We start from the raw sequence: 27,764 nt of genomic DNA on the forward strand, positions 1-27,764 counted from the left end.
GACTATAGATGATTAATTACATTAATCAACTAGGGGATGGCAAAGGATTTAATTAAATAGGAATTTAATTAATAATGCCTTTAGAGATAGCTAAATAAGGTTATCAAAGCGGTGTAATCAAATTTAGGAGTCTACAGTTATTTGTTGTGTCATGTTGCAGGTTTTGTGCTCAAGGGAGTTATGAAAAGAATTCATAGGATGACCATCTTGTAGATGTTGATTGAATGAGAAACTTTTCAATGTGCATCTTACATGTATTGGAGGATCTTTTCCCACCTTATTCATGTTGTAGCATTGTATAATAGTGTAGTAGCAAGAAAGGGATATGTCATTATGTAATGCATTTGGAAGTAGAGATCTTCCTCCATATCATTTAGCATTGAATTTTTAAGGGAAAAGTTTTCCATTTGATGTTCTTTCCTTGTAATTTTTTGTAAATGAGGGTCTTCATTAAGTATATATATTATTGTGAACATGGTCTTGTGGTAGAAATGAAGGACTTGAGATAAAATAATATATATTTGTATTGTAGTTTTAGTAGTAGGCAACTAGATGGATTGCAATGGAAAGAATTTATGTATCATAATATTCTTAGGTGGGATGTATGAGAATCTCTCTCTTTAAGGATAATTTATTTCTTTGATACTCAAGAAATGAACCATGCATTGTTAATATCACGTTCTTTGGAAATTATGAAACGATTCAAGAGATTGAATTCAAAATAGGTTGCTCATAGCTATGCATTAGAGGAAGAAGAAATGTCAATCAAGTTTTAGAATTGAAAGAATAGAATTAATCAATTAGTTCATGTTTAACCCTCTTCTAGATACATTTCATGGGTTAATATTTATGCCTCAAGTGATTTTGAATGGATTGTTTATTAGACATTTACATTGTAATATTGGAGAAGAAAGATAATAATAAGAATAGTGATACAAGCATTACCAAACCAATATCCTCAATATCATAGTTAATTTAAAGGAAAAAACAAATAGATGTGTCTCCATAAGAAAACATGCCTTTACATGCATATTTAGCTTCTAGAATTTGTATGGAAATAAGAGATGTGACTCTCAACTAATAAAGTCTAATATTATAATCAAGGAATATTCTTAGTGTCTTGTTTCATAGGATGACCATAAAATAATAGTTTATTTTTTTAGAAAAATAAATAATGAGGAACAAAATCATAATCATTTAAAGGGAAATGTACTAGCCTAAGAAATCACATGCCTAAGGGAAGATGATAGGTCAACAGGAAATCTGCATGGCAAAATAAAACTTTAATCAAGTATAAGTGTCACACCCCTCCCTAGGAATTCAATGATCAATGAGAGGACACACGTATAATCATGAAAGTAAATAAACTTCAAATAGTTCAGCCTTGTAGGGAGGGGGTCGACCAAGTAAGAAGGAGGCACATAAAATAATAAATAATAATTGAAAAAAATAAAACTAGATGTATTTGCATACCATGGCCAACGCATTGCTATTAATCTTCCCACTTGACGGTACATCCTTCACTTGGGGTCACATTTTTGAGGGGATAAGCTGTTTTGGAGTATGGAGAAAGCTTTGACCCCATTCTGTAGGCAGCCCAACCACTCCTCCCCTTTTTTTTTGAAATTAGCTAAGCACTTAAAGAATGTGCCTTCCCCACTCTAACATGTGTTAGAATACTCTCATGTCCCTCCACTTCACGTCACACCTTTCTAGTGGGTGTACTTCAATAACTACTCATCTAACTTGAGTTAGAATTTGTAATACATTGACCCCATCACTAGATGCCTCGGATTGAGTGCATACAATTAGACCAGTTATATTGTGAGTGGAGCATCGAGCTGCCTTTTTTCTTAAGTGAAAGCTTGGCCTCAAATGTTGATTCAATATTCTTGGAAGCTAGAACATAATTGTCATAGTTATCTAGCTCAAAGGCTGTCAATCTTCCTAATATGGCATCCAAAGTTATCTTATGATTTTCTTCACATCTTCTTTCTTGAATTGTAGATACTCTAATTGCATAAATGGGAAGCAATGTTCTAAGAACTTTACTTACAACAATTTCTTCCCTGATATCTCCTCAGGAAGCTTTGATTGCACTGACACTTGCTTTGATCCTTTAAACATATTTGGAAATGTTTTCATCCTCTCTCATTCTCATCTAATCAAATTGTCCTCTAATGCTTTCTACTTTGGCTCTCCTCACATTGTCATCACCACCACAGATATCTTTTAGCTTGTTCCACATTTCAAAGGCAGTTTTGCAATCCTTGATGTCATCAAATTCTTCATAGCTTATAGTAGATGCAATGTCTATCATCATGGTGTTATGAGTCTTCTTCTTAGCAATGTCATTAACAGATAATGTGCCAAAAGGAGTTGTATATTCTTCATCGAGGTATTTCAATCCTGTATCTCCAATGGAAACCAAATGAAGTCTCATCAGTCCCTACCATGCTGAAAATTTATCCCTGTTAAGCCTTGGAATTTCTCTCTTGTAAGACATCCTGATCTTTAGCTTAGGTCCTTGAAACCCTTCCTGCAAGCACCAAAAGCTCTGATACCAATTGTTGGAAATATAGATGGAGTAACTAAGGGGTGGGGGGTGAATCAGTTACCACAAAATAATAATCCACAGATCCCTTAGATGCCTGATAAAACTAGTTATTGTTGTCACTCGGTAAACATATAGAAATTTGTTGTAACTCGATAAATGCAGTGTATGTTAACTTTAATTGTTCTTAAACATTTATAGTGATTAACATGCAAGCATAAAAGAAATAACATGAACACATGAGACACCAGATTTAACGTGGAAACCCAATATGGGAAAAACCACCAAGTAACTAGCTACTGATTTTCACTCTTCTGAAGTGAGCCTTGTTAGGAGCCAACCTGGTTAACGGTTACAAAACACATTGTTAGGTGTGACTTTGTTAGAGGATTTACAAATGGCTGTTAAACCAACTCTACTAAGAGATTTTGGAATCACTGCTATAATGGTAAGAAAGTAACAATGAAATGACTTGAATGAGATGCAATTGAATTGCTAATTACAGATCTTTGTTTTGCTTCACTAGATCCTTCTTGATAAAATATAGCTTTTCTATTCCTCAAGGATATCTGACCATCCTTCAAATTTTGCTCACACTTTCCTCTGCAAACAATCAATACACTTGCATACTCGCTCATGCTTTAGAATTCTCAACTTGACCTTTCATATATACCTTACAAATTGTCAAGTTGGCTAAATTACAACTTACAATCTCCAATAAACATTACATCAGTCAGCTAGAATCAATACTTGAAACAATTAAAATTTATTTCACAAATTAAAAAATTCCTTCATTAGTTGACCCTGCTCGGTAAACATTATTCCTAAAATGATTTCTTGTGTTAACCAACAGAAGCTTGGTTAACATTGTGAACCTTGCAAAATCCTTTGGAGACCGAGTGAACTCGGTAAACACTAATTTTCCTTCGTTAACCATGAAAGCTTAGTTAACACTACTTTCTGCCACATTTTCCTTTGACACCCGAGTGAGCTCGGTAGACACTATCTACATAGTGTAATTTCCAGGAATGCTCAGTAGACATAGTAAATCACTTTGCTGACCAACTGAGCTCGGTAAGCACTGTCTGCCAACTGATATGACATTTGTGTAACATCAAAGACAACACACAATTAGACAATTGTATCCAACAAGTAGGTTAGGTTAGTAACTTAGTTAGGGGCTATTAATAATGGTTAGTAATTAAAGGTTGATAAAGTATTAGTGATTAGTTAAGGACTTGGAGTGATAGCAAGGGATTAGTTGAGCATAGTAATTTATGTTAATGAATATAGTTGGGAATGATGGTAAAGAAACTAGTATTAGTAATAAGGTAATTAGTAAGAGTCTAGTTAGTAAGGGTATGGGAGAATGTATTTAGGAAATATAGTGTAGTTGTAGAAATATTTATTAAGGGGCATAGTGCTAATTAAATGATAGTGCTAGTGTAGGCTATAGTTTAGTGTTGTTAGTAAATATGAATATGTAATGGGAATAGTGATATTAATTAATGGAATTTATTTTAGTGAATTTAAATTTATATAGAATGTATTTAATTAGTATTAAGGGAGGAAGGACCTCCCCATTATGAGAATTGCCATTGCATAAGACTACTTGATAGGGAGTTGATAACATTATAATTAAAAAGGGTTTCTAGTAAATTAAAATATTGTTAAATGGTTGGATTTTATACATGGTGGATAGTGTATAATACATTGATGATTTAAAATTTGTTAGGAATTTGTTAGTAGGAGTTGGGGTCCATGTGAGTGGAGTCTTTTAGATAGTTGTAGCAATTAGTCAAATTTTAGTTGTTAATATAGATAAGCAATTATGTATAAATTAAATAATATGTATATCTTACTACCATCAATACTTTATGGTAAATACAATTAGTGAGTATTGAATAGTATATATATGTACCTATATGACAAGATGTTATTGGGGGTCTTTATACATAGACTATATTCATAGCATATCACTCGTGATGTGTATACATACTAAATAAAAGATCACAACGATATTGTAAGAGACAACTTAAGACTATTCCAGATATCTAGAAATATGGAAATTGTAGTGTTTCTTATTATAATTTAACCAGTAAGGTATCACTTCAAATTTGAATAATGGTATGTGAAGGGAAATGAGTGAGATCTTAAATGTTAAAGAATAGATATATCTTGTTTATTCATCTTTCCGTAAACCCTGACTGTAACTTGACTGGAGTGAGGAACTTAGTTGCAACATGTATATGCCAACATGTAATACTTTAAGTTATCTTACAAAAATAAATAAATTTGTAGTTGTGTTTTGCCCTAAAATTTTGGGCATGATAGAAATAATCTTTTGATAAACCTAAATCCTACTAGCCAGTGATAGATACATTGTGTTCCATTTGAAGATCTTGTTACTAATCTTCTCTTTCACCCAACACCACATATTGTTAATGTTGAGGTTGATGGCAAAGGGGATACCAAGGTGTTTTACAATATGGTTGGGGCCAATCCAACTGATTCTGAACTTGGTACACCACTAAGGCAGATTGGGTTCCCAATCCAGAATAATAGATTTAGCAATGGATATTTTTCTCCCTGAAGCTATGCAAAAGAGGTCCAGCTTGGCCATGAGGTGATGAATGTTTTCTTTTGTAAGTTCAAAAAGGATCAAGGTATCATCTAAAAACCACACATTAGAGATTTCATCCCCATTAGGTAGGAGAAGTCTAGAAACTCTAGGTGAGAATGATTAATCTCTTAGGAGGTAGTGCAAGGCTTTAGCGACAATAACACCGAGGGCAGGGGCAAGGAGGCAGTCTTGTCTAATGGATCTAGAAAGCTCAAAACATTCTAATCTATTTCCATTCATCTCAAGAGAGGCATTAGCATCATTCAACATAACTCCCACCATCTGAACATAGAAATCTAGAAAACCTATAGCTCTCAACATCATAAGAACAATTTTCCATTCCACTCTGTCATATGCTTTCTCATAGTCTATCAAAAGCCTTCCAATGTCTTGTCTAGAAGATCTTGCCCATTCCATAGCCTCCTATAAAGTTAGGATATCTTCCAGAATATACCTCCCCTTTACAAAGCCTGTTTGAGCTTGATTGATTACTTTGGGAAGAATAGGAGCAACTCTAGCTGCTAAAATCTTTGCCAGAATCTTATAGATAACATTGAGAAGGGTAGTTGGTCTCTTGTTCTTAGCCAAGGTTTTATCACCACATTTGAAAATAAGATTGATAAGGATAGAATTGATAGATGGGCCAAAGGTTCCTACCATCACAAAATAGTTTTAGAGTTTGAGAAGACTGGACCAATCCATTCAATGTTAGCTTTGAAGAATTCCACAGAGATACCATCCGATCCAGGGGCTTTGTCATTTTCCATAGAGGAAATAGAACTTAAGATTTATGTTAGGGAAATAGGGGAGTTAAGAATGGAGGCATCTAAAGTCGAGACCTTCTTGGGTATGATGGAATCAATCTTACTCCTTGTTACCTCAGTCATCATTCCCTTATCCTTAGAAGAGAAAAAATTCTTGTAAAACTGATAGAAGGTCATAAGTGTATCCTCTGTATATGTGAAAATGACATCTTTCTCACAAATGAAATCAATATTATCCTTGGTCTCTTTCAAGTGCAACACATTGAAAAAGAACTTAGAACCCCTATCCCCTAAGGAAAACCAGTTGGCTCTGGATCGAATCCTGGCCCCCTAAATTTTTTTGGACTGGAGCTTTCTCAACTCATGTTTGATTTTAGCCACAAAATCAGCAAGTATGGGGTTATCAAGATGCATCTAGGAAGCAGATTCCTTAGTATGTAGAGAGTTAACCAAGGGAAGTTCCAGAGCCCTACTATCTTCGGCTTTCTTTTTACCCATTGTTTTGAATAAATTCTGCTAGGAATGAACAGATTGGACCCAACTATCAATCAGGTTGTCATGTTTGCAAATATAATAGTTATACTAGATGATCTTAGAGGCGGCTAGGAGATCTTGATCATGAAGGATAAAAGTATTGAGAGCATAGGCATGAGTCTTGCATTTTTATTGGTTGTTGGGAGCCAAGCTTAAAAATATCAATCACAATTAGGTGATGGTCAGAAAGGGAGAAAGGAAGAACTTGCACTGGGTTGTTGTCCATGAGTTTAAGGCAACTAAAAAATTCTTATTGAAGTAGAATCTATCCAACCGAGAATAAATTTTTTAATCCCATTTCTGGTAGTTAGACCAAGTGAACCAAATACCACAGGATTGATGCTTCAAATTGGCAAGAGGATCAATGAGGTTGAGTTTATTAGCCATCCTGGACCAATAAAGATGTTCATTGCATTTCCATTCAAACTTGAGACCTCCCATCTTTTCTTGAGCCCTTTCAACCATATTAAAGTCCCTTGCCAAAATCTAGGGGATGTTAAGCAATTTAGCCAACCATTTCCATAGAACAATTCTTTCTAGAAATTCATTAGGGGCATAGACTTAGCAAATGCCAAACTCAAAATTTTCATCCTTGAAGGTAACCCAGGACACTCTATTACAAGGGGACTAGCCCCAATTGGTCATCTTCTTTTTCCAACTAGGGCCAACCAGGATAGAGGAGCCTCCCTTACCTTTAGGATTCTTAGTAGAGAGGGTAATAAAATCTTTCCAGATGCATTTCAAAGCAATGTCTAGAGTGAATCCTATAGACTTAACTTCTTGGAGGAGTAGGATGTCTATGTTTTTGTTACTAGGAATCTCTTAACTATATATTTCCTATCTGATGATTCAAGACCTCTCACATTCTAGGAAGCAATTTTTAGCTTATTCATCATAGAAAATTATTTATCAGTGTCCATAGGGGATTGGAACCCCTTGAAACAATTTGGCATTTTAGTCCTGGCTTTTTTGAAAGGCTTAGTTTACCACTAGAATGCCAAGGTCTACCTCTTTTCCTTTTAAGAATCTCAACACCATCTTGACAGTTCTTACTATCTAAGTTCCCTTTTTTTGCACTGAATACAAATTTCTCTAACTCTACAAAATATCCTTCATGAGGACTACACTCCATTGCAACTAGTAGATTACTATAAGACTACCCATCCTTAGGAACATTTAATTACCCTTGTGTTGACTTGAATTAGGAATGTCTTGATTATCATCCTTAGTTTCAAAAGCCTCCTCATTCATGGCGAGATTAGGAATACTGGACTTTTTCAAAATAACCACACGAGAGAAGTCATGAAGCCTTTCCTCGATGTTTAAACAATCCATGCTATCAACCTCAAGAGAGGCTTCAGATGAGAATTTAGGGAGACTTGATTTTGAATCAGCACAAGATGAGGGGGAGGGAGGAGCAATAGTCTCCTCACAATCCCCAGTCATAGAAAAGTATAGTTCCATAGAAATCGAAGGCTTATCATGCATTTTCCGCTTAGTTTTATCTTTTAGAGACATAAGGACCAACTGTTGGGCATTAAGGGGTTTATTCTTTCTCCTAGACGATTTAGATTCCAAACCAAAATCCAAAGATAGAACATTAGGAAGAGATTTAAGTTCTTTCAAAGCATCATGATTAACAGGAGGATGAGGTTCCTCTAAAGTCTGGTTAAATTGGTTCTCAAGAGAGCCCAAGCATGCAACAAGATCTTCAAATTCTGTCAGCCATTTAGAGGCTTGAGGATCAATGAAGATTTGAATAGATTCTCTCTTGGAAGATGTAATCACAGATTTAATCTTAGGGGATGGGTTGGAGGGAGAGGGGTTCAAAGAGATAGCCACTTTTCTCCCCACCAGCAAGGGACAATTTTTCCTTTTATGATCTTCTTGTCTACACTGGTAGAAAACATTCAAACATCCCATGTAAATGATAGGGCAATCAATAGGAATGACTCCATCTTCTAGGGTGATTTTTTTGGGGGCATCCACACCAGGGAGGATGGAAATAAGGACTCTAATATCAACATTAGGGATGAGAGTGTTGGAGTGGTCAATTTTGAGGACCTTCCCAATGGGTTCCAATAATTGGGGGATGAAGTTCTAGACATACGATGGGAGATTGTTGATAGTGACCCATCTAGGGATGGCCAGGGCAAGAACTTCTTCATTAACAGAGTCAAGAGACTAGGGTAAAGCCCTAAATTTAGAGTTTTCAACCTTTTAGAATTGTTTATCAATAGTAGCTTTTTAAGCAATAGGGTTACAAAAAATAACAATAAATAGCCCTTTCTGGATCATGTAACAAAAAGAAAAATAATGCCCTAGCTTATTACTCTAGACTCTATGAAACCAATCATTAAGGTAGTTCCTCAACGGTAGATTTAATGGATTCATAGTAGCGAAAACGATAGTTGTGTTCTTCAATCTAGTCTTTTGTTTATCCAACTCAAGCATCATCTGGGAATTAGGCTTGACAACAAGATAGGGGGAAGATGGTTCCTTACCTCCATCTCCTGAGACGACGGGGAAAATAGTTGCAGATGGTTGTTTCTTGATAAATTTGGTGTCGGTTGAGATGTTGAAGCTTCCTTGCAGCGCCTGTTTGAACTTCTTGGGCTCTTGGGGATTGCCTATGTTCTCCATCCTTTGTCTTGTAATATGAATGTTCAAGATCCTGGTAATGGTGAGAGCGGTCCTGATTACAACTAGCGATTTTATTACCTTCTTCACTAAATGTAGCAGGTACCAAGTGGTGGAGGATATTAATCTTTTCGGCCCCAGGTGAGGCTGAGGTCATTAAGGCTTGTACGAGAGGAGCAATGCGGGCTCTACGAAGGCTTAGTTATGATGCCCTCTCCACACGCCGGCCTAAGTATTGATTTCTCATGATTTTATCTTTTAGAGATGCCTAACTTGTAATATTTCTCTTAATATATAAAGAAATATTAAAAAAATCTTATAATTTTATTTTTTAAAGAAATTAATCGAATTAATTAAAAAGTGAGATGAACAAATGTTTTTTAATAATTATAATTATATTATATTATTGTAACTAATTATTAATTATAAATGTAAGTGTAATATTAATTTAAAATGAGTAACGAAAATATACATCTTTAAAAAAAAAAAGAATTGAAGGAAAAGAATATTGTATTTTTCGTATAGTTTAATCAAGTAGAGTAATAAGGATAAAAAATTAATAGTTACAATATAAAATTTGAGTTAAAGAGTGATGATATTGTAATATTTAATTAATATTAAAAATATCAAAAAAATTAACATTTTATAACATATATATAAATATTTGAAAAATATTATTTTTAATATAAAATGTCATTTTTAATTTACTATTATAAATTAGTTGTGTTTTCATGTATTAATCTTTTATAAGTACTTTTGTGATACTTTTTGCATTTCATGCGTTAGATTGTGCATAGTTAGAATCAAGATTGTTAACTTAATAATTTTTATAAAATATTTTTCTATGATTTGATTGGGTGAATCATTTAAACTCTTATATGGACCAAATTTCATGGAATGATAATTTTTAAGAGTTATATTTTTAATAATATGATTTATATCATTTTAACTTGGATTGTTTTAATGATACATTGATAATTTTAAAGATTTTTAATATTATAATTTATAATTTATATATATTTTTCATTCAATTGAAAATATTATATACTTATATTATACAACCTTTTAAGAAATACTATTATATATTATCTTATTATGGTAAAGGTGATCCTGTGACACATCTTAAAACTCTCCAAGTTTTATGTAGTGACTATGGTCATGACCATAGGATATTGGCTAAGTTGTTTGCTTGTACCTTTTGTGACAAAGCTTTGTAATGGTATTTCTCTTTTCCACCTTATTTTGTTCATTCCTTTCATAAACTTGCTAATGCCTTTATACAACAATTTCAGAATAATATTGGTCCTATTTCTCTGGGTAATGTGACGCATTGTACACAAGTTCCTAAGGAGAAAGTAAATGCTTTTATTGGTAGATTTAAGCATTTGCATGCTCAAGTTTCTTATAATGTGCTCGATCTTGATATTCAACACACTAGTAAATTTGGACCTATTTTCAATGCTTTTCTATCAAAATTATGACTTAAAAATGTTGAAATCTACTGTCACTAAATTGGAGCCGAAATTTTGATGACCAAGATGAGTGTCACTATATCAACGATGAAAACCATAAAAAATTATTACCATCATTGTCCCATGGCAGTGCCAGACTACTAGTTTGGAACATCGAACTATCGACGGCTATGAGAGATGGTTCAACGGGTAGTCCACATCATCGACGGAAGGAGGCGTCAAACTATCAACTATCTAGAGATCTGTTATGACAGATTTGTCATACTCTCGATGATAGTATCCGTCGAACTATCAATGACCTGTAGAGATGTTTCGATGGGTTGCTTATACAGTCGACGACAGTGAATGTCAAAATAGTGACGGTAGTTAGAGTTTTTAAAAAAAAATGTAGCAACAAGTAGAATTCTATAAAATAATTAATATTAAAATCATTTGTTGACTGATTGTTCTTCACACCAATATGTTCATTAATTGGTTTACTTTATGATTATTTTTTAAAGTCTTCTACACAAGATAGTTTAGACAATCTCAAGCATGGACTTAGACAAGTTGTTTACATGTTGTAATAAGGTTTTAGGTAAGTCAAGGGTTGGTCAACAATTGGTCAAACATTGTGATTTGACCAAAAATTGCCATTTTTTATGTTTTATAATCTTTTTTCATATTGTGGTATACTTTTGAATGCATGTGGAGTCTTTTATTTGAAGTTTGTGTAAAAGTTATAAAAATTGCAAAAAATGCAATAAAAGTTGTCATGCAACTTTTTGCAATTTTTCTTGCAATCTGGAAGTGTAACAATCAAATTATTATTTTGATTGAACATGGAAGGATGAAGCTATAAGGTCAAGATTTTTTACCTATAAATTGATTATCTTCAACCTAGACTTGGGTTGGAATAGTATTGTACAAATTTGGAATGAAATAACGATCCTTTTGGTGGGAAAATCCTTACTCTTGTTGATTTGGTCTTCATCCCACCATAAAATATACATACATACATATGCGCACGCGCGCGCGCGCGCACACACACACACACACACACACACACACACACACACACATCTACATATGCAGTTTTATCACCTCATTTATCTCTTCATATGAATAAGGATTTAGATGAAAATAAGAAATTGATACATGACCATGATGACCATAATTAGAACATAATTTTGGTTGAACCAAATTAAAAATTGTAAGAGGAAGCTTTTAATTGACACGAATTCAAAATACCTTCATATTTGATAAGTTTCAAATACTTAGGGACATAAGAACCAACAAAACCCTTATAACCAAGACTACATTTTCCCTTGTTTATTTTATGAGCCACAATCTTTCACAATGGGTTTTTCACTTGCTTGTTGTGTTGAAATATTAGAAAGAATATATTTTTTCAACATTTTTTCTTCTGTGTTAAGGCATTAGCTATTTGATTTTACAACCTATCCATCTTTTGTTGTAGGAAAATAAATTGAGCACAAAGTACATTAAAGTAGGCTGAAATAGTCGCCAACATTCTAATATTTGATTTGTTTCTTTTAAGTTGTCAATTTTGATGCATAAAATAATAATTCTGTATTCAATCAAAGTAGATCCTAGTTCCCATGATGGAGGCTCAATAAATACCTTACGAACACTGATTTCTTATTAAAAAGAAGCACATTACAATTGCAAATCAATAGCTCATGTCTCTAAAACAATTTTTACCTTATTAAAAACTATTCAAAATTTCTACATTGATTGCAACCTATTACTAATAGTAATATATAGTTGGCATGGCTAGCAAAGATCCAATCCAAATCGATTAATGTTTACATAGGAGAGTTGGTACCCTCTTGTGTATGCACTATATGACACACTTTTTGGGCATATATCCATTCTTTAATTTGAATTCCTTTAGTTATTATATAAACTCCAATTAATATGATAATCTATAGAACAACAACATTGAATAATAGTGTGGGTTAAGATTTTTTTGGGGTTGACCGGATAACCAGTAGTTGCCACAAAGCAGTTTTCATATGCATACTTAGTATATAAATAGATCCTAGAAAATGGAATTAGAGTATTAATTAAAATCCTTTTTAATTGAAATATGATTACTTTTAGTTAGTTGAAAGGGCCGTGCATATATCTTTGAAGAATAACAATTATCATAACCTTCAAGAAGCAAAAGTACACATGTAAAAGTTTTTTGTGCATGCTCAAGTTTTATTTGTTTATTATTATTTAATCTAACTTACAATGTGAGTGACATAAGATGTCCATATGCTAAAGTTGTATATTTTTAGTTGTAAGATATAGTAATAGTCATTGTTGAACAAAAATATTAATTCAAAGGTTAACATCAGATTGCAAAGACTCTGATAGACTTAATCTTTGTGTTTTTTGGTTGTTTGGTTGGAAGTTCTTAGACAATGAATCTGGATATTTGATTTTCAAGTAACATAAACCTTTGTCCATGGGATTGATATAAGGTGTATGAACTGATTATTGGACATTATTGTGTCATTGGATCTTTTATTAAGAAAAAAATATTCTCTCTAGTGTGTTGAGTATTGAGCATGAAAAAATTGTTCACTCTTTGCTCTTAGAGAAAGTATATTGTGCTAGTTTATTTTGAGGGTTTTCATTGGTTCCACAATATTGGAAAGTGAATATAATTTTTCTACTTGTGTCCATTTATAAGAATATGTTGGTAAATATAGATTCTCCTAAAAAATTGCCTAGCAATTTCATCTTAGAATAGGTATATTCCTCTAGTAAACTAGTTGCCTCAAACATATCAAGCCAAATTTGCACTGTTACATGGGGATGTGTCCTAGCCCCCAACCCCCATGTGAGACAGGGAAATATTTGGGATGGGGATCATACATATCCATTACCAAGGTATAAATGCCTCCATGGAAGATTCCTCACTAACACTCTCACTAGGAGATCAAGGAAGAGAAATAGCTTAATGTACACAAGTCTCCCAATTTTTTTCTAGGGTATACATTCAGATTAATTGGGAAATTTGTTTGAAATTAGGTAATATGAACAATGTCTAAATCATCATAATTGATGGCCAAAGTAATAATTACCTTGAATCCTTACCCTGATATTAAGCAAGTTACAAACAAAAATAACCTTGAACACTTAAAAAGAAAATGAAAAATACCTTCAACCCTTACGTTGAAATTAAACAAGCAAATAGAAGAGGACAAGACCTTACCTTGAAAGCAAGTTCCAAATAGAAGAGGACACGAATAATGCAAATGAATCCATCAACCTTACCTTGATGGCCCTAAAATCTCTTAATTGGTCACATCTGAAGCCTCCCGCCCACACTTTGCTAAGTGATATGAAATGAAGTTTCACTTATTTTTTTGTTTATATCCTTGACAACATCAAAATTTTGATGCTAATCTTAACTAGTGTCAAAATTTTGACATTATCAGGATCAATTTTTTTAAAAAATGAATTTGATAAGCAAATTGACTTGTTGTCAAAAATTACCAGCAAATATACTAATGACATATTTTATTGTGAATTTACAAAAATACATTAGAGATAAGATTATTCTTATTGAGTTTACTTCTTTTTCACAACTTTGCATTATCAATTACAAGTGAGTCAATTTGAGAGCATTGCTCCAATGGCTCTTGTAACCATTGATAAGAGTGATGCCACACTTAATCATAACAAATATTAGAAACCTAACAATTATGTCAAGATTAAAAAAGCTTTGAATACAATAGATGATCAAGTAGTTGTTACATCTCGAGTTGTTTCTACTTCTTCCTATGTTTTTTAGATGAATGGTAATTTCACTCCTATTTCAGAGTCTTTACATTCTATTAGGAGTAGGTTGGATAGTGCTAATATGATTACACTTCCTCTTGTCAAATCACTTCTTCCTTCTACTACATCAAGTCTGCACTTTAATGCTAATGCATTTTGCTAATAACATCACCAACCTAGACATGATACTGTGGCTTGTTATTCTTTGAAGCATAAGATTTAGGATTTGATTGATTCTAATGTCTTATCTATTGATAGTCATGATACTAGGAATAAATTTATGGCACCTCCGAATCAAAATATTCAAATATACAATAATATTTTACCTCAACATACTACTAATACTCTTGTTCAACATCCTTCTTCTTCTCCCCTAGAAGTGACTTTTGGTTATGATACCTTACGACGAGACAATGATAATACTATTAATATTGTGGAACATGTAGTTCAACCTCCACTTCCACCTAAGGAATGCATTTCCTCTATATATAATGATCAACTTAAGTGTAAACTGAATCATAAGCATCCTAGGGCCCTTGTTATCTAATCTACTGATGTTAATAAGTTTAAGGCTCTTGATGGTCCTCTCTATATTACTACTAGGATTTCTAAATATCCTTCTCATGGGTGTCTTTTTGATCCTACTTTTATGGTTAACATTATTACTGAGGAACATTTATATTCTAAACAAAAACATCATGATATATATGACCCAACTGATACTTGGATTCAGACTTGTAATGGTTTCTTGCATCCTCCACAATTTTCTATTACTTTTCCTATTGAACTATGTGAATAGTATCTTTATTGTCATTCCTACTTCTGATCAAATCCAAGTGAAGGTTGATTTACTATGGTTGACTATCATGTAAGCCATTGCTTCCCCTATTCATTAGTGCATTAAATTTCCTTATGATGGTGAGATTAATATGATCAATCGTAGTCTTTACCATCCTTCTAGAGCTTGACATTGTTCTACTCTAGATTTCTTTTGGCCTTCTCTTCCTACTACACCTCATACTCCGCTAAATTATATTTTTCATATTTATCAAGCTCAAAAATGTCAAAATATTATTGAGTTAATTATTCCTAGGGATATTTCTCATGGTCTTTTGTGCCCTACACTTTCTATGCCTATTTCTTTTGATTCTTCTATTTCTAATGGTCAACCACCTCTTGCATCTATTGATCATCCTAGCATGGTTCCTTCTCCCACTATGGATCCTTCCTCTAGTGTGGTTTCTCCTTCTAGTTCTCAACCTTTCGTAGTTCCTCCCATTGTGCAATCAAAAGATAAGGAACATATGGCTGTTTATCCTTCTGCTTCTCACCAAGTCTGTAATAAAACTAAGTATTAATGACATGCGTATGAACATCAAAAGAACTAGTAGGCTTGGCTAAAGCTCATATGAATATGTCTCATCAACTCATGTCTATATAGGAAGTTAATTATATGGATATATCTTATATTCTTATTTTATATTCTATTGCTATAAATTTAGATAAATATGATACTTTAGATGATGATGAGCATGAGATTATTGATCTTGATGTTGATTTACCTAACATTCTTTCTATGTAGCTTATGTTTACATGTACACCTAAGCATCATGACTCATCCTAGGGTCCTTCTTTGGATTTAGATAGTATTCATAGTGTGTTGGATATAGATCCTTTTGCGAGTTATCCACTTTTTCTTATTACTACTGACCAAGATAGGGGAAGAGGGAAAAAATGCTTGAATTGAGTGCTCTAACATAGTAGATTTTTGTGCATTTTCTTGTTGTTATGTGATTCACCTATACAATGTTCAAGCTTAATTTTTGTTTAGATTTGTTTAGACAACCCTTGTTTCTTTATTAGCTAAAGGTGATAAAGGAATCAAAATTATTGAACTATGCTTTAATTTTTATCTTAATTATTCTATATGTTAATATATGTTATGTTGTACATCTATTATTATTCATACTTGTATCCTTGTGTTGTCTTCTTGGATTTACAACATTGTAGCACCAATTCTTTTTGGTCTCCATGGTGGTGATCCAAAAATACTCTTCTTCACAACTCTTGTGTGTCTTTCTTCATTGTGTTATAGTTCTACTTCCTTTGGGGATGATATTTCATACTTGATCTAATATTTACATGTTATCATATGATCACGATGACCTACGGTTAGTATATCCATTTTGTTCTCTTGCATATTGCACATCTCATTTTCCTTGATTTGTCTTCTTCAGGGGGCATCTCATAGTTGAAATATCTCTTAATATTTGCACGTATATTTCATTAAATCCATTTTTAAAAAAAAAGTGTTAACATGGGGGCATACACTCTACTAATTTTGCATTCCAATTATGAGGTAGTGAATACAAATTTTGAGTATAGCTTGGGGTACTTTAGTTGTGGATTCTTAGTATGCTTCCTAAGTTATCTTATCCTCAAATCAATGCATTACTACTTCATTCCTCTTTTTCAATGAACACATTTTGTGAACCCCTTTAGGGATTATGCACAATCTCAAGTAATGGATTCTTCATGCACACATTCAACACATGAAGTGAGAATCCTTGACATTAGCTCTTTCTTTCCTATTCATGCACATATGCTAAATCACATCTATGGGTAATGCATGATAATTTTCTAAGTCTCATACATGGGTAATACAATCTTATTAGACCTTACCATGGTGATACAAAAAATTTTGATTTATGAGTAAGACTTCCAATGGGTTGACTAGTGGGTTACCACCCTATTATTTCAATGCCATCTTTTGTAGAAAATATTTAAGTGATTCATATAGGGTGGAAACTCTACTTGGCAAGATAATCACTCCTCTCCTCTCTTCTTTCTTTCCACTCAATGATTTTTCCCTTATTACAATTTAAAAGTTAACAAAGTTTCAATCCCTTGTGAGCTTGATATTTTTTTTGTCTCCTTAATTGTAATGAGAGTATCTTATGCTTTGTGCTCTACTTTACCAAGATTTTGGATCGAGTCCATACTCTCGCTAAAGTGGGGGCTAATGTACCATCTTAAATTGGATGCACTCCAATTAAATGAAGGTTTAACACCTATTTAATGTGATATCATCAATTGCCTTGCATATTCCCTTCTTTCATTCCTTTTTTGTCCTTTCTCCTAGGTGGAATTGGGGTAAAACCTAATATATCCTCTTTAAAGCTCTTATTTTCATGACGTTGAGCTTGAGGTAGGATCTATCCTCGTAGGTTCTCCCATTCCTACATCTTTCCACTTGGAATATGTTTTTCCAACAATCTCAAACTATACACTTGATTTGGGAGATCCAGGACTCGTTTTGGGATGCCAAAGGCATCTTGGAGGTTCAAAGACCTAGTTGTCAGGGGCACAATGCACCCATGACTGGGACCTATTTTAGGTCTCCTCTTCAGCTCCCATGTCTAGACTCTTTTGGGGTGTTAATTATTAGGAGGATCAACCTATGGGAGTTAGTTAATTCTGAGCTCAATATAAGCCCTTCCATTTTCTCTATTTTTCATAGACACAATCAATACAAACATGATCAAGCATTCACAAGTTCAAGAACTCCAACATTCAAGTTTTTAAGCCATCAAGTCTTCAAGCATTTATTTAAGAATTCCTCCATTAAAGATCAAGGATTCAAGCATTTAAGCAATTGAATGAATTTATCTTCAAAAGATATTCTTCAGTCCATTCAAGATCCTTTGTTGCATCTGCTACATCCATTCATCTTCATTATCTTGATCCAAATCAATTGGTGAAGTAAGCACATTGTGTTCGATTCAAGAGATCTAGTTGTTATAAGGTAAATTCATAAATTTACTTTTCATTCATGCTATCATTTCAATTCATGGTTAATTCCTAAACTAGGGTTTGACCAAGGAAAACCCCCCATCAACAAAAAAAACCATTTTTTTTAATATTGCAGGTTGCAGATATCGAATCAACAAATAGCTTGCAGATCTGTTAACCTTTTTCATCTTTCTTCAATTTTGTATAATCAGAATCAACATTGCACACAATCAATCAGGGGCACACTACACCCTTGATACCCTATTTCACCCCTTATTATCTAGTTTGCCCCTAAAAAAATTGTCAAAATATTTATGGGTTTTGTTTGTTACACAGTTTCATGCTTATATTTGATGATTTCTATTTATTTTGATCAACACAACAAGCATCAAACATATTCAAAAGGTGTTTTTTTCTACCTTCCTTGTCCTTTTAGCATTTTTACCTGTATTTAGCTCTAGCTTCTTACATTTTTCAAGGGTTTTCAAGGATTTGGATATCCTTTCCCCTATTCTTCCTAGACCTAGTTTCCATCAGTGTTCCTTACTTGTTTAGTTAGCACTATTCTCTCTAGAGCTAGTTCTTTAGAATCAGGATTTAAAGGACTCATCTCCTTGAATTACCTCCCTCTACTACATATGTGTGTGTGTGTGTGTGTGTGTGTGTGTGTGTGTGTGTGTGTGTGTGCGCGTGCGTGTGTGTGTGTGTGTGTGTTGGTTATGTGATGAACTTAGGTCTTATATCCTTGATTTACATTTCTTACACCACACACTACTACATTTGGGCCCGAATTGTAACGACAGGCCATCACAGTTATGACACTAACCCATTGCCCAACTGACATTAGTCAAAATTGGCTCTAGTCAGACTAGCATCAAACTTTTGTTGTCACAAGTTGTGATGGAAAGGGTTATCATCACAATTGCAACGACTACAGGTGTCATAAATTGGGCTTTTTTTTTTCTAGCAAACCATTCATTTTCACCATAAGAATTGTGACAAAAATCTATCGAAGACACTATCAAAATTGCGACATCTGTGCAATAGAAATGCTTTGAGTCCCACAAAAATTCATTGGAAACCTCCATCACAATTGTGATGAGAATGTGGTAGGAATGTTGTGAGATCAACGGCTAGCTGTCACAATTGCGACGTCATGTTGTATTAATAAAAAAACATTGGCAACAAACATTGAATAGTTATGATGCAATCATAGGTTAATATTGAGCTTCACTTGGTTTTAGAATAGTTTAATATTCTATACTAATTAGGGCCAATTGTGTGAAGATGGAAGCTCATTTGGCCCCACCCCCCACCCCCAATATCTAAAAATTCCTTGTTAACATCTAAAATCTTTAAGAAATGATCAATGTTTAAAGTACAAAAAAAGGTTCTAGACCTGCAAAAGTGACATCATTTTCCCATCTTTTGGTGCATGCCATTTTTTTGTCACATCCAAAGTAAGACTCTGCTACTTTGAATTGAGAATGCAAGTGCAACTACATTCTTTATGCATGGACAATAGGTAGAGCTGAAAAATGCAACACGATTAAATTTATTTAATAGGTCTATTTAGTTTTTAAAATTATAGACCATCATCATGAACATTGTTCGTGGTCTATAAATTAAAATACCTAGTTAAAGACCTTTAACAAAAATACAAACCTGTTGCATTTTTTAGCTCTGCCTGATGTCATATGCATATGAATTGACATTGCATATTGATCCATGGTGTCCTAGATTGCCTAAAACTGAGAGATTCACACAATTAGTTGTCATACAATCATAGGTTATTATTGAGCTTCACTTAGTTTTGAGAATAGTTTAATATTCTCTACTAATCAAGGCCAACCACGTGAAGGTGGAAGCTCATTTGCGCCCCCAACCCTAACAGCTAAATTCCCCATTAACATCTAAAATCTTTAAGAAAAGATTAATATTTAAAGTACCTGGAATGTCCTCATCACCTCTTGCTACTCTCAGGGGAAGTCCCTCTTCATTGCTCATGGGAAATTCATCACACAGGTACATCTAGTAATGTCCTCATTTCCTTGTGCATAAAATGAATCTAATATTAGAAATTGCCCCCTAAGAAATAATAGTTCAAGTGAAATAAACACATGAAAAATGAGAGAGATAAAGAAGAATCTACCTTCCAATAGGTGTTGCCATCACATCTGTGGATATGCTACCTATTGAGTGAGTTTTATTATTTTTATGTTGTGCCACAATCTCTCTATTTATATGCATACATAAATACATACATAAATACATATACATAGATCACAAGGGCACGATAACAAAATGCAATGATCACAAGGGAACATACATACATATACATATACATATATACATACATACATACATACATGTATATACAAAGAGATCTTTTTTAAGGTGCTAAGTGACTTACCTCAAGATCATCCACAAAACTAATGCAGACTAGGAAAAATTGACAGAGTTTGCAAGAAATTTTACAAAAACATATCATAACATATATTTTTAGAAAGAGACAAGCCATAACCCAATTAAATGGGTCTAGTTGTTGATTAGTCGGGTTGATATGTACATATATTTAACTAGGTTATGGATTTTGCAAGGGAATGAGCCTCGTGATTATGGCAGTTACATAGAAGCAGAACTTGCTTCCTCAACTCCTTACACTCACTAGTAAATTTGAACTCAATTTTCGATGAATTTTGGTCAAAATTTCAACGCAGGTTGGTTGAAATTTTGACCAAACAGTTTGTGGTAATTTTTCTCATCAAAATTTTGACCAACCTGCACATTGGTCAAAATTTTGACCAATACATTCGTAAAATTTTTTTAATTTTTGCTAGCTCTAATTTGTCATTGTTGGTCAAAATTTCCACCAATGTTTGGTTGATTTTTTTAAGAATTGGTGGAAATTTTGACCAATTCTTGGTAGAAAACTATCAAGAATTGGTTGAAATTTCCACCCATGTTTGGTCGAATTTCTTTAAATAATTGGTGGAAATTTCAACCGAGTTTTGGTAGAAAACTATCAAGAATTGTTTGAAATTTCCACTAATGTTTGGTCGATTTTTTTATAAAATTGGTGGAAATCTCGACCAATTCCTGGTAGAAAACTATCAAAAATTGGTCAAAATTTCCACCAATGTTTGGTCAATTTTTTTTAATGTTGTATCAAGCAATTGTTTCTTATCCAAGCCATTTAATTTGAAACCTTTTAAATGTCTGCTTTGCAATCAGAGGACACCTTTGAGAAGAAAAATTCTCCTACACCAACTTTATCTTTGCAGATATTTAAAAGGTTGCAAATTAAATGGCTTGGATAAGAAACAATTGCTTGATACAACATGGAACAAAGAAGAAGATAAACATATAGCATTGACATTTATTCTTTGAAATGAAAGCATCCAAGAATGTAAGAAAAAGTAGAACTATTAAAGTGTAACATGCCTCATTATGCACTCTTGATATTGCCAAAGTTGACATAATTTTTTTCAATTGTGAATAATGATATATTATATAATCAAAGTAACAAAGGAATTTCATATTCATGACAGTCAGTTTTCAAAGTATAGTACAATATAGTACATAAGTTGAAGAAGAAAAGTATCCTAGACTGAACACCACTATACAAAAATTATGCATTTTATCCCACAAGAACTTCAACACTAGAACAACTACTTTTGAAGTTTACTTGTGTAGTCATTTTTCTCTTTTTTAGAATTTAATGACCGAAGAGTACTTTAGTTTCTTTAAATTGTTATGGAAATCATAGTTGCACTTGTCCAATGTATCCTTTGTCCACTCCTTAAGAAACACTCTCTATGAACTCCTTTACATCAAACATAGAAGTTGTATCCTTCTTTGTAATGATGCCCTATTTTACACAACACATTTTAAATATTATATGCCAAAATATGTATCGTGGTTGCACTTGTACAATGTATGAAACGAAGAAAACCAAGTTTGAGATCAAATTGTATTTTTTTTCTCGAAATGATAGTTTATTCACAAAAGAGTAGATATGACAATGCACCTTTTTAGTTATAATGGTTGAGATAAGATTTATAGGGGTAATATCAAAAGTAGGTTTCCAAACAAAAATCCTAGATGGAGCTACTTGTTGACCTTGGCCACCAAGAGCATGAGTTAGTTCTTTTGGTGACCTCTCTTCAATTATTATATACTCACCAGAGGAAATTGAGAGATCCATTGAGGTCAGAGGAGCAACTACATAAAATGGGATATGATGGTGGAATGCTAAGAGTGCTAGATTATATGTCCCTTTTTTATTTGATGTATCACCTATGAAAATATAATACCAACTTAGCAAGCCTTAACATACAAGAACAAATGTTTTTGGCAAAATTCTGTCATCCAATCATCTAATGAGATTTAATTTGATGAACAACAATTTCAAATATCATAGAAAAGAAATTGTAGGATATTAATAGTAATTCTACATACCATTTGTTGCAATCCTATTTTCTCCTACAACTATAGCATCTACATGACCTGACTTCTGCAATGCCACTATTGCAGAATCTTCTATAAGGACTGTAGGTATGTGATCATGGACCAATTCATATGCGGTGAGACTTGATCCCTGAAAGAAATGTAACAAATCTTCAAGTCAATATAAATCTTGATATTGAAATCATACGTGATAAATTTGTTCAAATATGGAATTTCAATAAAATGCAAAGTTGGATCAAAATGTTCAACACTTTTCATGTTTCATCAACTTTGAGGGATACAATAGGGAAGTTTCTTGGGGAAAATGCTAAGAAATTTTTTATGTTGCTTTCAAAAACCAAAAATAGTAGCACAAGTAGGACTAGCTGAAATAAAATATTGTAAAAATTTCCACCTAATATCTTCAATAATTAGTAAGCCTATGAAATTGTCAACCATCAATACACTCTCTATGTTTAGAGAGGACCCTTGATCAAATAATAACCAGAATAGTCTCTTGACATCAAACAAACAATCAGTTGGCAGGTGGAAATCACTACATATGCTAAAGTAGATGACTTTTTAAATTGAAATAATCTATATTTTGAGTCAAAATTGTTTATGATAATTTTTCAAGTTACATTAATTATTAGAATCTAGATACAAACAACACTGAACAATTTTCTTGAAGATTTTTGACATGAAGTGAATTCTTATAGACTAAAATGTAGAGTTCAGTCACATAAATTAACAAAGAACCATCCACAGTACTTGGTTGAATGGTCTTGACTCTGTGCAAAAGCAGTCTCTAATAGTCCCTTGGAATGAAGTGCACAAATCACACCAAGAGCAGTACCATATCCAACAGTTACAAGACTGGCCAAACACATCACTAAGTTATGTTAGAATCATGTAGAGTTCACAAAGAAATTGATACATCAAACATATTATTGAAGTTTTGTCACACCTTCCAGTGTTACAATGAGTCAAAAAATTAAGGTTCTAAGTTTTTTTTGGTCTGGCATAGAATAAATTTAGTTCTAATATAATAGATGATTTTCCTTATATTCTTCTAAGTCTAGGATTATCAAAGGAATGAAAAATAACTAGTCTATCAAACCCTAAAACTCCATGAATTAAGCATAGGCTCACTTTCAGATCTTCAACAATGAAATTTTAAAAGATTTATTCATAGATGAATACACTCTATGGATATTCCAAGGCTATTGGCTAGATTGGGAATCAATGCACATACATACAACGTCATTCAGGGATAACCAACCCACTAACAATTATGATATGATGCATTAAGTTTAAAACAAGATAAATGTTATCTCTGAAATAAGAATAGAGGAATACCTAATTATCATTGTCAATGCCAAGATCAACATAAGTTAGAAAAAGTTGAATAAATAGAGTCTTGATGCACTTCCTGTTGGAACATTCATACATATGCCCATGCTCTAATCTTTTATGGAAAATCAAAGGGTTTCTAATAGAGGACAAATGGTGACAATTTGGCTATATTGATATGTTTGTTATCACATCCTGAATGAACAATTATTAGTGACTATCAAACAAGCCATAGAATGTTAAAAGAATGGACTAATAAGAATTTATGGGAAATCAAAGGCTTTCTAATAGAGGACAAATAGTGACAATTTGGCTGTATTGATATGTTTGTTATCACATCCTCAATGAACAATAATTAGTAACTATCAAACAAACCATAAAATGTTAAATGACTGGACTAATAATAATTTGAGATTTTTGGGTGCAATTAGCATCATAAACCTATCTATATCTAAGAGAAGTGATTAAGTTAACAAAAAATAAAAAATAATGATTAAAAGTGCAAACTAATCTGTTACGAGGAGTAACATTTAAGAAGAGATATGTATCTCACATTCAAGGGATGCAACTCTTCAATCTACAAGATACTTTATGGAAAACAATCTCTCTCCCTGAACCATGGAAGGATCAATAGGGAATGGGATTGGAAACTTATCTCTTCTTTTAATCAATAAGGATCAATATTTAATAAGAAGAGAATAAGACATTCAATCAATTAGAATAATAGATAGATATCTGAATATAAACAATAGATCATACTGTACTAAGGAAAATGGAAGACTAATACATTGCTAGAATGCATAATTATTTGGATGACTATGATTAGTGTCTAATTAGTATACTCATAGCATAATCCTCAAACACTTTCTATAGCCCCTTAAGAGGATAGGTTGGTGTTGTTAGGGAGAGGTGGAGTAAATCCTAAAAGGTTTCTTGCTAACTATAACCTCAAAATGCTGATTAGAGGCTCAAGGAACTTCATCAAACACTTTGCAAACAACTTCTTTACTTGTTGTTTCAATGTTTCAGTCCAATAATGAATGCTTGAAATGATTTTGAATGTGATTTAAATGCTTTCAAATAGTTAGTAAGCTATCTAGGCAAAGAACCATTATGCAAATGCAATTTTTTTTTTTGGTCTTTTGAATGCATATAGATGATATACACAATGTGAATATGCACCTACAACAACTAGACATTTATTAAAAAAATTGCCATTCAAACTAAATATGAGAGAGGCAGCTCTTGAAATTTAAACTCCTTATGACTAAAATGAAGTATCCAATACAAATACAAAACTCCCTAAAATCTAATCAAATGGCCATTTGGAACAACCTATTAATTGATTTATTGGCACCAAAATAAAAAATAGGAATAGTATAAGATAATGGCAGAAAAAATATAGCAAATTTGGAATCATCCAAATCCAATTTTGCATTAAATATGTGCTATAGATAGTCCACAAACTATTGATGTCAACCCAGGTGAAGGTGTACAACTTTAAAGAGGGTGAATGGAGATGCTTACACCTCTGATATTCTGTTGAAGATGCTTACTCCAATTCTAATTGTAGAGATTGAATACAACTAAAACCCTTCCAAATTTGATGCTAAAAATGGATATTTCTCCTTCCCTAGTATTGTAAACTTTCCCTAGAGAGCTATGCCTACAGTACTAATTGTGATCTATTGGACTTTTAATAAGATTTTGATTTCTCATCCACTATGTGCAACTCCACAAATTTTGATTAACAAATTGCCCTTTAGGCTGATAAATCATTTAACTCTCAACCTGTGAATAAGTTGGGGGGATGCCCAACCTATTCTCTCTTTAAGAGGCTTTCTTCTTGAAGACTTCATTGCTGCAACCCTGCTATACAGAGCTCTGCAATGAATTTTAAGATAAAATAATAATCTGGATACCTCCAAAATGAGCACCCAACTCACTTTATCCTTCTCCAAGTGATTCAAGAATTGTTATCCCAAAGAAGGGCTAAATCACACCTATTCTATGTATGGTAATGGTTTTTTTCTATTCTTTCTTGACCTCAGGTGGTGCCACCTGTATGTGCTCAATTTCTCATTATTTTGTTCAACTACAAATGGGTCTATATCCCTTTGGAAGTGCAACATGTTCTTCATTGTCAATACTTTCATTTTCTATTATGGAAAGTATGCAATCTTACCAATGAAGTTTAGGATGTCCCTTTGAGTTGCTCAGCATAGGCAAAAAGCACAACCATGCACACAATGAATCACTTAACATAGGGGCCATCCACAACCATGCACACAATGAGTTACTAAACATAGGGGTCATGCAATAAAGGTCATTTCATGTTTGATTTAAATACCAACCCTCATCCTCTAAACATGAATCCTCTTGTTCTTGTGGATGTAATGATTTAGCATTTAAACCTTACATTACCTGCCCAATTAAGCAATGCCAAATACTCAAAAACCTTAAAAACATGGCACACAACAACCACAGGTTTGAATAGCATCTTAATGATTAAGTTAAAGATGTCCTTTGAGTTACTCCACATAAACAAGAAGCTCAACCCCCACTTCCATGGGTTTGATTAGCATCTTAATGATTAAGCTTAGGATGTCCTTTGAGTACTTAGCATGGGCAAGAAGCTCAACCATGTCAACTACCACATAGGTTTGATTAGCTTCTTACTGATTGTGTTTAGGATGTCCTTTGAGTTGCTTAGCATAGGCAAGAAGCTCAGCCATGCACACAATGATCAATTGTAGGGGTCATGCAATAGAGGTCATTTCATGTGTGATTTAAATTACTCTCAAAAATTGAAAACCACCATTATGCTTACCAAGTCTACCCTTCCTTCTTCTAAGCTATTGTCTTTATCTAAAGCATCAACAAGCAGACAAATCATATAGAACTGGTTTTTGAAGCATGTGAATGTAAAGATAAGTGTATCCTAACCATGTGCATGCCTCCCTTGCATTTTGAACTATACCTAGAACAAGTTTTGCATTTAAATGATCTGCTAATTTTAAGATAAATTGGCTCACAATTGGTAATTGGTTATTCATAAGGGACAAATAATATTGCAGCTCACTGTGACCTGTTAATATTATTCCTTCACCCATTTAAGTTGACAAGAGAATGATGTGACAAAGAATATCTAGTTAATGCATACAAGTTTTGGTATGTGGAGAAAATCCTAAAAGCTATGGTACTTAAGAGTTCTATTACTTTTGATTTCTATATTCATATTTGAGTTTTAATTTCCAAATTACCAACAAACTTGTTAAGGTTAAAACACTGAAGAATGTTTCATATTGAGAAGCTCCTTCCATATGGCTCTACAATAAGAGAAAATTAGAAATTAGCTTTGGATAGCCAAGAAATTTGATACCATCAGGCACCATATAATACCACCAAATAAGTGTTTAGTAGAAAGTAAAGGCATGTTTTTCATAGAAATTCAAATCAACCATTAGGAATTTTAGAGACAGTGCATTCAAGTAAAATGAGAGACGAAGAAGGAAATGACATATGGCTTTTAGTGACAATACCTTCAAGTAAAATGAGAGGCCAACAAGAAAATGACATATGGCCATGCCTCCTGATGAGACCTATTGATAAAACAATAAAACATGTTAGTTCTCTCCACCATTGAATCTCTGTTCCCAAATGTCACAATACAAAATCATGATAACTGGAAGATTTTTCTCACCATAAGGAGAAGATGTTGAACAAATTTTTCCATTAGGCATACAGTAACCCAGTTGTGAGCACTTGTGACATTATCCTTTATTCATAAGCAACATGAGACT

At 33.2% G+C, this 27,764-nt stretch overlaps 1 pseudogene; it reads right to left on the minus strand.

The window, feature by feature from the left end:
- Positions 1–21,961: 21,961 nt before the first annotated feature.
- The window catches only part of LOC149575363 (methylthioribose-1-phosphate isomerase-like), a 51,073-nt pseudogene continuing 45,270 nt past the window's right edge, over positions 21,962–27,764 (minus strand).

Source organism: Cupressus sempervirens, chromosome 2 (assembly GCF_028749045.1).
Source record: "Cupressus sempervirens isolate cs-2001-9-10 chromosome 2, ASM2874904v1, whole genome shotgun sequence".
Classification (NCBI taxonomy): domain Eukaryota; kingdom Viridiplantae; phylum Streptophyta; class Pinopsida; order Cupressales; family Cupressaceae; genus Cupressus; species Cupressus sempervirens.